Source organism: Palaemon carinicauda, chromosome 4 (assembly GCF_036898095.1).
Source record: "Palaemon carinicauda isolate YSFRI2023 chromosome 4, ASM3689809v2, whole genome shotgun sequence".
Lineage (NCBI taxonomy): Eukaryota > Metazoa > Arthropoda > Malacostraca > Decapoda > Palaemonidae > Palaemon > Palaemon carinicauda.
Genome location: NC_090728.1, coordinates 186,290,106 through 186,302,258, shown reverse-complemented (window position 1 = coordinate 186,302,258; position 12,153 = coordinate 186,290,106). Strand labels below are relative to the sequence as shown.

The 12,153-nt window shown below is 38.9% G+C and overlaps 1 protein-coding gene across 1 annotated transcript in view; it reads right to left on the bottom strand.

The window, feature by feature from the left end:
• LOC137640269 (serine/threonine-protein kinase TNNI3K-like) overlaps window positions 1–4,895 on the bottom strand; it is a 152,800-nt gene extending 147,905 nt beyond the window's left edge. The window contains exon 1 of the mRNA XM_068372865.1: window positions 2,631–4,895. The gene's annotated coding sequence lies outside the window, so the exon portion shown is untranslated. The remainder of the gene's footprint in view (window positions 1–2,630) is intronic.
• Window positions 4,896–12,153: the final 7,258 nt, after the last annotated feature.

The window sequence follows — 12,153 nt, the reverse complement described above, 5'->3', positions numbered from 1 at the left end:
ATCAGCGATAAGGAAACTTTCCAAGCTAAAAGGGCACCGCTGCGAGTCGGTGCAAATCTGCCTCGATAAAAGAAATGGACTATAGTTGTGAGGAAGGGATGGACTATGCATTGTGCCATGGTTTATAGATGATTCTTGAATAAGCATATGAGAGGTACATAGACAATGCGACAGTCAGAGTGGTTGAGCTTGAGCTTATCATCTTAAAATTTCCAGTTAATTGTGCTATTATTGGAAGTTGTACTGAATGTACTTTAATTTTAATGAGAGGGAGGATATAAGAAATTGTTCCCAATTTTAAGCCAGTTAATTTATTGCATTCAAAATATAGTACCTTAAATGTATTGAAAAGATGAAACAGTGTTGTTAGTTGATAGGATTTATATATATTTAGTATTTTGATATCTTTAGCACAATTACAATTCTGGTAATTACCAAGGATTGATTTGTATTAATTTATAAACCTAAGTCAGCTTCTGTGATAGCTAGCTGTGGATTTAATTTTCATGGTAAATGTTGTAGTTACCTTACAGTATATCATTAAAGTATGTGAATATTTAACTTAGTCCTGCAAGAACAATGGTAGTTCAGTTACATTTGTCATGGTACTACTGTACGCATTTTGCAATTGATATTCATTATCTTTCTCAATATTATTACTACTTCTTGGGTAAGTTATGGTAAAAGGGTACTGTATTTGTTTACAAGACCATGCTCTCTAGTTACTGCCAAATTATGCAAAGCTATTTTTTTTCCTATATTACTTTTTCATAATCTGAAACAATTCCCCATATAGGAAAAAAGTTAAAATTATAAAAGAAATATAGAATTATAAAAAAGGAAAAAATAAATTAGCCTGGTATCCTCACTAAGCGACCTGGAACTGACATCAACATAGTCAACCAAACAGAAGTTCATGATGCCAGTGTACATTTGATATATATTCAAAATATATAAATTAGAAATGGAGTAATTACTCAAAACTATTACTATTTATGAATTGTATATTTTATGAACACTTTTGAGTAATTACTCCATTTCTAATTTAGTATATATTGTATTTTGAATATATATCAAATGTACGCTGGCATCACAAACTTCTGTGGTTGACAATGTTGATGTCAGCTTCAGGTAGTTTAGTGAGAAAACCAGGCTAGTTTTTTTTTTTTTTTATAATTCTATAGTTTATAATTTTAACTTGCTTCCCATGTGGTGAATTGTTTTAAATTATGAAAAATAATAGAGGAAAACAATAGCTTTGCATAATTTGGCAGTATATAAGAGAGCGTGATCTTGTAAACAAATACGGGTAAAAGAAGGCACTAGGATTGGTTTCCAAGTGGTCAAAGTGAAACTGCCTATTTTTCCCCCACATGGTATTTCCATAAAAGTTAACCATGCTAGGTAGGCACAGCTCTCAGTGGCAGAACAGTTTTATTTACAAGTAATTGTAATACCAACTAAATCACATGTACTGTATTAGAGATTAGTCTTATCTACTGAAAAGTCTTTAATTCGTGAAGAAACTTAAAATAAATCTTCCATGTGAAACTGGAGGATTTAAAATTTTACTAAAAGCTGGTAAGCTTATGGTAATATGAATTTGGGTTAGTACAATAATAGATTAATGTATATTTCTTTACTTTTTAATTTATATTACCTTAGGTTTTGGAAGAACTTCCCCATTATTACTGGAGAGAAGTTTCCTCACTGATTTTGGAAAATGGTGACGGAGACATAATTTATCCTATTATTGAGCTATAAATTTTCCGTAGATTGTGGAGTAATATGGTATAAGTGACTTTCAACCTAGTAAAATTGAAAACGTTTGGTGAATTTTTAAACTCCAGTTAATTCTAATAGTCAGGCCTTCTCTATCATGACGCTCAATACTACACAGTATTCTGGAAGTGTTATTCCAGCTGTGGAATGCTGTAGAATGATTTCCTAATCGGGTAGTTGAATTGGTAGAACTTCAAAAGCTCAAAATTGCAGCAAAAATTTTTATGTTGAACAGGCTGACATAAGTCTTTTTATAGTTTATATATGACATATCTGTTTTGATGTGGTTACTGTTTTTAAAATATTTTATTGTTAATTTTTTTCTATCGTTTATTTATTTCCTTTCCTCATTGGGCTATTTTTCCCTATTGGTACAGCATCTTGCTTTTCCAACTTAGTATATATACATATCAGTTACAGTATGTTTTACCAACATTTATTCTTTTAAGGTAATATGCAGGTTTCGTTTGCGAAAGATATTTTTGTATCATTTAGCTATTTTGTTTAGTCTGATGCTTTTACATATTTTTGTATGATAATTTTTTTCAATTAAGATGTAAGGAAAATGAAAATATACTTTAAAAATCCTTGTATTCCTCTTTGATGGCAAATTTATGCCTTATATTTATACATTGTATTGCTAATTATTATTGCATGAAAATAAAATAGATGAAAAAGCACTACAAAATGTTTTTACTGTGTGTCGTAACTTGAATGCAGGTACTTATACTTAATATATCAAATAAGATTTGAGAGTTTTTTGCTTTTTGATATAACACTAAGGATGATATAACCAATATTTTACTTTAAAATAATTTATGTGTATGTTGAATTTAAATCATAAATACCTTTGGTTTTAATTCATCTCTTAGGCGAGGTCAGCTTGGCCATTTAAGCCTGGTTTTGCACTCACATTCTGAAAATATTTAAAAGAACTTTAGTGTTTCATGGCATGTAACTTGCTTAATGCATGATTCTTATATCTTTGTCTTAATGTATTGTTTATCATATACTGCCCATATATCTCTTCATGAGCTGGTATAAAGAAATTATTTCTGACATGAAATAGTAACATATGTATAGAATTTTTTTGATTTTTTTCTTATGAATGTATGTGAATCAACTTTTTGGGAATGGTTTGAAAATGCCCAAAAACTTTGGCTGTATTTCACTTTCCCCTGGGAAATTAATTCGAACCTAAGATGTCTTGCAATGAAAATGATAATAAATTAAACATACTGTATAAGATAAGAAGGGATGTTTGAAATTTTTTTTTTATTAGCTATTAAAAGACATTTCTCTCTCTTTCTCTCATGTCATTGCCATTTGATTTTGAATTGCAAACGTTACAAAATATGAAAAGCAATCTTTGTTACTCTTCTTAATTTAATTAAATGAACAGATAAGTTTGATAGCCATTTTTTCTTTTACCGTAGCTCTGAATTTTTCAATAATTTATAACTTTTTTAGAAGTGACATTTCATTAAAAAAAAAAAAATTATTTGGTGTGTCTTTCAGATTGTCATTTTGCGTTAGTCACTCAAAGGGTTGAAAAATTACAATTAAATGAAAATCAAAGGGATTTATAATGTACCTCTGAAGATGTAAAATTTTTAGAAAAAGTGGGAAAAGCATTTGCCTTTTTGTTTATGGAAGATTAGTTGCCTTGGTATGCTATTTTTGGTTACATATTGCAGATTATGTATACAAATGGAGTACTTTTTAGGTATTGACATTGTAAATACTGTAGGTGCTCCTGTCAACCACTTGTAGTTTGCAGAAAATTTTATTTGTGAGTTGAAGGGAAGACTTAGCATGTTTAGACTAACTGAACTTATCCTTTGGTCAGATCTTTGAAAAGTTTTGTATAACAGGCTTGTTTATAGCCTGGTAGGTTATGTAATAATCATAATCATACATACATATACCAAGGCACTTCCCCTAATTTTGGGGGGTAGCCGACATCAACAAATGAAACAAAACAAAAAAGGGGACCTCTACTCTCTACGTTCCTCCCAGCCTAACATGGGACTCAACTGAGTTGAGCTGGTACTGCTAGGGTGCCACAGCCCACCCTCCCACATTATCCACCACAGATGAAGCTTCATAATGCTGAATCCCCTACTGCTGCTACCTCCGCGGTCATCTAAGGCCTCGGAGGAAGCAGCAGGGCCTACCGGAACTGCGTCACATATCAGAGTAAATATGAAATATTGCTAATAAATAAAACAATCAAACCTTTAACCAAGAAGTGCAAATAGAAATTCTGTTATAACAATTCATAATGTTAATAATAAAAAAGCTTTGGGAAGAAATGGGACTGATAGAATTTAAAGAAGATAACACTGAAAATAGGATTATGGCAGTCAACAATGCAAAATGAGTACGATCCTATCTGAGAATAGGACACAACTGAGTGAGGATACCTTAATGTAGCGAAAGATCTGCGTACTGCCTGTACTAATCAGGGCCACCTATACTAGGTTGGTTTGTTGTGAGCAGTCAAATAATCTCCCACCATCACTAATCTGCAATGGCCAACGTGGTGATGAAACAGACACGTGTGAGGCCTTTGTCCAGCAGTGGACTAGAAATGGCTGTATTTGTTGTTTAACATTACAATACGTGCAGCCACCCCTCATGACCTATTCCCTTCAAGAGAATGTATTACGTCCTTTACTGAAAACTATAATATAGTCTGGATGACTGACCTAATGTCAATACAGTACAGAGGAAATTACAAAAAGAAATTTACAGAATTTTTAAACATTCCAAATCTATGAAATACATTTTGTCAGATTCTTCAACATTCCTAGATGATGCTTTTAATAAATATAAAAGTACTGTAGTTTTAATTAATGAGAAATAATTTCAAATTTTTACAATTTTCTTTAAGAAAACACTCATCAGGCCAACACAAAGACTTTACAATTTTATCTTCCCGGTCAGGTTTCAAAATTTTTTGGTAAAGAAATGGTATTTGGATGATTGTGTGTTTTTGGTACTATTTTACTTTGTCAGAAACTGAATATTATCGAGACTTACAGATCATATATCAGTCTGTCATGGGTATCTGTATTTATTTATTTAGTCATTCTTCAACTGGTTTTCTTTAAAAACAGATGCCTTCCTTAAGCTGGTGAGGTTTTTAAAGGGTTAAAGTTGCAAGTACAGCATTCTAATAGTTGAAAGAATAATTATATTGTGGAGAAGAGAAGTAATTTTTGATTAGGCTAGGTACACTTTAAGGACAATTTATATTGTTTGTCTTTTGTGTTTTAGTGTATTTTAATAACTTGTTCTATGTTTTTGTACAGTAAACTCTGTGTTTTTATATATATATATTTTTTTTTTTATATTTTGCACCAAAGTTATAAATTTTCCTTAACATTATACCATGTCCAGTACCAGTAAAGTTATTTCTTGCATTAAAGCATAGATTTACAGACATGTTTTCAGGTTAGAGGTATTTTAGGTTTAATCAATTTTTTTTCTTTTATTCCTTAAAAGTGGAAACAATACAGTATTCCCTTCAATGATAGAAACATTGATAATCTATTACTTGCTAATAACTTTGGAAGTTGTGTGTTACAGTAAGCCTTACTGTAACTAATGTTGATTACTACTGTGTAGTTGAATATTCAATATGTATTATATACATGCTGTTTGTGAATATGTATGTAGATGCTGTGTTGTGAAAATAAATTGTGTGCTTACTCATATATTGTGAATTGTAACTACAACACTGTATTTTATCAAGAAAGCTTACAAGTGGAGCTTGTATTTTGACAACCTTTCAATAAACTTTTAAGTCGTACATTACGTTACCTGCTTTTTTTTTTCATCCTATTATATTCTTATGGACTAAGTATTTAGCTTGTGTATCTAACTTGTTGTACTACATTTATTCATGGGTGTGGAGTATCAAAATATTGCTATCCAAATATAAATCTTATTCAGTTTATATAGCTACTTTAGCTAAAATTTCAAGGTTACAGAACTTCTATCTACTTCCTGTTTCGTCCTTACCAGGCCTTTAACTGGATATGGTGAGCTTTTACCAGTTCATCATCAGGCAGTCTCTGCAGCTCATAGGTGACCTTATTCTCGTGTACCTTAGTAATACGGAATACCCCCTCAAACCTAGGGATGAGCTTGTTCGTCAGAAGGTGTCCCAACAGGTGCACCTTCTTAAGCACCAGAGAACCCTCTTTAAACGGTTTGTACCGAGGATGTCCTTCAGCCCATGGGTCTCTCGTTTTTGCTGACAGCAACGGGATACTATCAACATCGTGAGCACCCTTCAGTATGTTCTCAGCTGGAGTACAGCCAATCTCAGTGTGGTGGGAATGGTTGTAGCTGAGAACTGCTCGGGATAAGTGCTGGTCCCATTTCCGAGATTCCCCAGAAATCACCCTCGGTAACTCACCAATGGTATGGTTCAACCGCTCTACTGCACCATTACTAGAGGGTTTATAAAGAGTTATTTTCACATGTACAACATTGTACCACTCCAACAACTCTGTAAATTCCTAGGAAAACTCAGGGCCGTTATCAGTCAATATCCGGACTGGAACACGAGGGATAACAGGAAAAACTTGGTCTTCAAGCGCCTGGCATATCGTACTGCTCTTCTTATTCCTTATGGGTACTACTGTCGCCCACTTGGAATAATAGTCAACTACCATCAGACACCCAATAAAACCAGTGCTGGTTGTCAGGAGACTCTCAAGGTCCATAGCAACCAATTCAAAAGGATGAGAGGTCACTATCTTCAAGGTTGGCGGGGAAACCACTTCCCTTTAAACCTTACAAGTCTGACATTCCCAACACGTCCGGCACATAACCCTGATTACACTAATCAAAAATTTGTGCCAAACGAGTCGACGGAGCATTACAGTCGTTTTTCCGATCCCCCAGTGAGCATTCTTGAGGTGTGTCCCATCTGAGTTCTGCTTCACTAGCAAACCCTGGCGCACTTCCAGGTCAGACCAACATCTCCTATAGGGCAGTTAGGGGCGTGGTACCCAAGATACAGGAACCCCAGAGTAGATAATCTTGACAGATTGGATCTGTCGATGATCTCCTTGGATCTTGGCCACCTGACTAAAGGACAGAAGAGCATTTCCGGAGAACACTCCCCGATCAGGTTCAGGGTCAGTCACCTTCATAACAGAGGTCTCGGTAGACATTGGGGAGACAGAGTACCTTGAGAGACAACTGAAGAACAGTAGTGTGGTCATACACCAACTGCTCTCGGAGTGAATTTAGTGTCAGGTAGGCTGCGTGCAGAGACAACTGAAGAACAGTAGTGTGGTCATACACCAACTGTTCTCGGGGTGAATCCAGTGTCAGGTAGGCTGCGTCCAGTAGATTCCTACCAAGAAAAAAACAGAAGTTAATGTCTATGGCAGCTACCACCGCATAGTTAAACAGCGGTAGTCTCCACCCGGAAGGACTCTTCACCTCTAACTGGACATAGCCTAGAAAGCTGGTGCAGGAACCGGTCAACCCCTCTAACTAATCTCCTGATAGTACCTGGTACTCTATATCAAGTTGGCTCAATACAGACTCACTTACAAGACAAACATGTGCCCCTGTATCAACAAGAGCACAAAATAAGGTCTCCTGTATTATTACTATACCTGCTGCTAAGTGTTGAGACGTGTACAACTGGACTGACGAGGTGCTTTTTCTGTCACTTACTGGATTACAGGACAATCCTCTGGTGCTTCCTGATCATCAGTGACCAAGCCCTCAGCGTCAGGCACACGAGATTTTACCTCCGCCTTATGGCTTAGAGTCACGTCAGTTGTAGGGATGTAATTGGAGAGCTCGATCAGAGGGTTTAAAATGCACTCTAGACAGACACTGAAGATGCACACACTGAGGCTCAGTCACTGATGGATCACGATAGACTACAGGACAAGTGGGACCCCAATGGACCCAGAATTCCACCTTCAATATCTTAGATGCTGCCTAGAGCAACTCCAGAGCTGGGCCTGTGCCTGGAAAATGCATTGCCTTGATCCTGTTCCTACTAGTCTTGTCCAGTTTGAAGCCTAGTCAACCAGCGTCCTTCAGAAATTGCTGAACTAAGGCATCCCGGAGCTTGGCTCCCTTCAGCTGAGAGTCGGGTACGACACCTGACTCTTCCATCCAGCGGTTCACGACTAGCTCCAAGGATTCTATGCGAGAATCTGGACCACCACGAACCTCTTTATACAAGGCTAGTCCAGTAGGCAACTTCGGAGTGCTGGGTTCAGTAGCAAACAGACAGTCAGTTAATGTGGGCCAGCAGGATAACCAGTCTGCTGCGGCATTCTGATCACCTGGACAATAGTTAACAAAATTAAATTCGGACAGGTCCTCCAGTGTCCGTGCTCGATGACTGTCCACCATCTTCATGTCATGAAGATACATCAGGGTACGGTGATCAGAATGAACCGCAAAGAACTGACCATAGAGGAAGGTTTTCACTCCCAATCGCAAAGCAGGCAACTCGCGGTCAATGGTAGAGTAATGGGTCTCGCAGTCAAGGAAAGTCATGGAGTCGTATGCTATCACCAGACGCTCCCCTGTATGCTCCAAGGACTCCTGGCACAGACAAGCGCCAGCACCCTCACCCGAAGCGTCAACACAAACAACTCCAAGGGTTTAGCATCAGCGGAGTAATCAGGGTATGACAACATAATGTCCTCCTTGATCAATTCCTTCAAGCGCACAAAGGCACTGTCCATTTCAGCTTTCTATTCCCTTGGGGTTTACGTCTTCCAGTCTTTGCAGATATCGGTTTGGGTATCTGTGAGTACATGGGGATAAACTTCCATTGGAAGTTTACTAGTCCCAGGAATCCCCGTAGCTCACGCACAGTGGTAGGTTTAGGTAAGTCCCCCACTTTCTGGATGTATTTTGGCAGCTTATGCATACCAGAACATCCAACCAGATGACCAAGATACTGCACCTCGGCTTGAACCCACGAACACTTCCCGAGTTTTATCTCGAGTCCGTGCTTCTGGAGAGTAGCCAAAACTCGTTTTACCAGTTTCAGGTGTTCCTTGAAAGAAGACCCAAGTATCAAGATGTCATCAATGTAGACAACCTCCTTAGCTTTCAGAAACTCTTGGAAAATACCCTGCATTTCTCTTTGGAACACTGCAGGTGCATTTTTCAGCCCAAATGATAAGCGTCTGAACTGCCAGTGTCCAAAGGTGGTAGAGAAAGTCGTATAATCTTTATTGTCCTCTGCCAACGGTAACTGGTAGTATCCAAGAACCAGGTCAAGGGTTGTAAAGTATTTGATTCCTTGAAGCCCAAATACGGAGTCTGCCATGTTAGGCATCGGGAACTTATCAGAGACAGTCACCTTATTCAGTCTACGGTAGTCCAAACACAACCGTATACTATTATCCTTTTTTCGGACTGGAACAATGGGTGAAGACCAAGGCGAGATGTTGGGTTCAATAATACCCAGTTCATGCAACTCCTTGCACTGTTCCTCGTTGGTGTCAACGACGGCTTTGGTAAACCGTCAAACCCTCTGACGAATGGGCGTCTCGTCATACAGGTGGATGCGTATTGGTGTGCTTGAGCACTCTCCCACATCATCATCACCAGTACTGATGACCGGAAGATGACGTCGAAGCATTTGACAAAACTGGCCCTTCTGAGAAAAGTCCAGTTCATCGGAGATTGACAGATTGTCTATCTCTTCCAATACGCTTGGTTCAGGTGACAGGTCACACTCCTGTGCTACCAAGAGTATAGAGGAGCATCCACAATTACCATGGTGAACACCTTTTCCCAGAGATCGCCCTTCTTGATCTTGGCAATTTTTTCAGATGAACCCTTGATTAAACTCAAGGCTTTTCCATTTTTCAGTTCTAGTATGCCAGGGATTGCTGTAGCTTTCCTTGACAGACCGGGGGTTATGATGTCGCCATCATACATTTCCGGCCAACAGTTGGTCGGACAAGCAGGGTACCTAAAAGAGGTGTCAAGTCCCTTAGGAAAGTCTAGAGTAACAGGAACAAGTACTGGCTCAATACTGGCAAACCTGATTGAATCTGCTGCGTGGACCTCAAGTGCGTAAAGCACTTGCTGACAACAGGCTCCACGTATTGGGACATATTCCCAAAGAGGCTCTTTGGGAGTCCTGCCAACGCTCAGCCGACTTCGGCCTCCATCAACTATCACCCAATTTGCTCTCAAGAACTGGTAACCAAGCACTACATGCTCAGTTATAGTCCCTGAAGGCACTACATGGAACACACTCGAGGTGTATGTCATTCCATGCAGTATAGGGGTCAACACTACAGTACCTAAGGTCTTAGGTCCTGTTTGCCCTAAACCCTTCAGACCAATGGTGTTGGGTACCATCTGCAGCTGGTAATTCTGTACTACTCTCGATAACCAGGAGGTTGACCTCGGCTCCGGAGTTAATGAGAGCATCCAACGCTCCCGATGGAAAATCAGACATGGTCACAAGGACAACCATGAGTGGTACAGGAGCCAACTGCGCCAGGTTAACCCTATGAAAGGTTTTTAATACAGCCTCAGTCCCCATTTCCTCCCTGGAGGAGTCAGTTGGAGAAGCTCTGGACAGCGTCGAGAACAAGTTGAAAGATCCATTGGAGGTGCAATGACCTTTTCAGGTGGAGGGGTAACCTTGGAAATCGAGATTTCCGAGGCTGCCACTGGAAGACTAGGAGCACGCTTCCTAGCACTCGCCTTCTCCTTTGATGTAGCCCCATTTTCTATATCGAATGCCTGGTGTTTAAAGCCTATGATACTCCTCAGTTCTTGATGACTTCCTGGGCTTTGATCTCTTGCTCTTCCTCCTCCTCTTCTCAACAGTCTGAAAGGAAGCATTGGACTCGCTCCCACTTTGGCTCTCCCGGCTACTGGATGATCCAGAATAGGACGACGGGGTCGGAATAGCACTCACAATCCAACGTTCACTACACAATAAGGTAAAACAGTGGAATACCTAAAAATCTAAGCAACAGGTCAAGAGAACTAGGCACTGGACACCACACCTTGATTTTATACTGGGCAAGGGTACCCAGCTAGAACTGTAGTTGCTTAATATTATTCAGAGGTAAGCCGTTTTCATGTTATCTAAATACTAAACATTAGCAGAGGGAAAAACAATGATACTAAGGAAAAAAGACAAAATTAGTGGCTAAGAAGGGGACATTTACAGGGGAAGGAAACACATCCAGTTTATTAGATGAAGGGAAAAAAAGTTTATTTCATTCCCGAGAGAAAAAAAATACAATAAAAGATTTATTAGAAACAGATTTAATAAAAAAAAAAAAAAGACAATTATGTCGACAATGACACTTTGTCCAATTTTAATAAGCTATAATGTAAAGAAAAACTATTATCCCTTTACACTCCAGCCTCACAATAACAAGAAAAAAAAATCATTTGAATAACCAAAAAAACAAGAACTACAGTATTCACATGCTGGACACTCATATGGGTTCCATATAAAAGTATAAACAAAGGCTCACCTAACCGTGTATCTACTTGGGCTAAATTCAAATAAAGTTGAATTAGCTTGCATCAAGATCAAAGGGATTATAAAACAGGCTTACACATTGGACCTGACTAAATATGGAAGACCTTGTAGCTCAACTCTTCCTACAGAAATCAGGGCCAAGAGAAAAATGTCTTCAAGGTCAAGTCCTTATCCAAGGCTTGACATAGAGGCTCGTAAGATGCTCCTTTCCGTGAACCTAAAACCCTGACAATGTTCCAAGGAGGTGGTCTAACTTTTGACTGAGAGCAGGAACGCTCAAAGTTCCGTAAGAGGAGTGAATTCCGTCAAGGAGGAAATGTTAACTCAATTCAGTTCGAAGCCAATGTTCAAGGCTGACCGAAAGCCTTTCCCTACCTACACTGAGCGAGTTTTTCCCCCCTGAGGAACAGTAAAAACTCCACTACTGCTGGAATACATGCACTTAGTGGAGAGATACCCCATCCATTACCTCCACCACAAAAAACGGACCACTTCGCATGATATAGGATGCCAGAGAACTTCAAATCATTCATTGATTCATTCATTCGCCTGATACACAGTAGACAACGACTCCTGGAGGTATCTTGCCATGCGCCTAGCAACCGGCTTCGAAAAGCCTCTCTGGCGAGTAGTTGCTGGATAGCCTCCAGGTGTGAAGACATAGCGATGGTATCGCTTGGTGGAAAATCTTCATAGGTGGTTGTCTGAGTAGCTTGGAAAGTGGAGGATCTCTCTCGGTGCCTCTATGAGCAGACGTAGAAGGTCCGGAAACCATTCTGCATGCTGCCACAGCAAAGCTAAGAGGGTCAATGCTAGATCTGCAATGCCCTTACCCTGTTCAATAA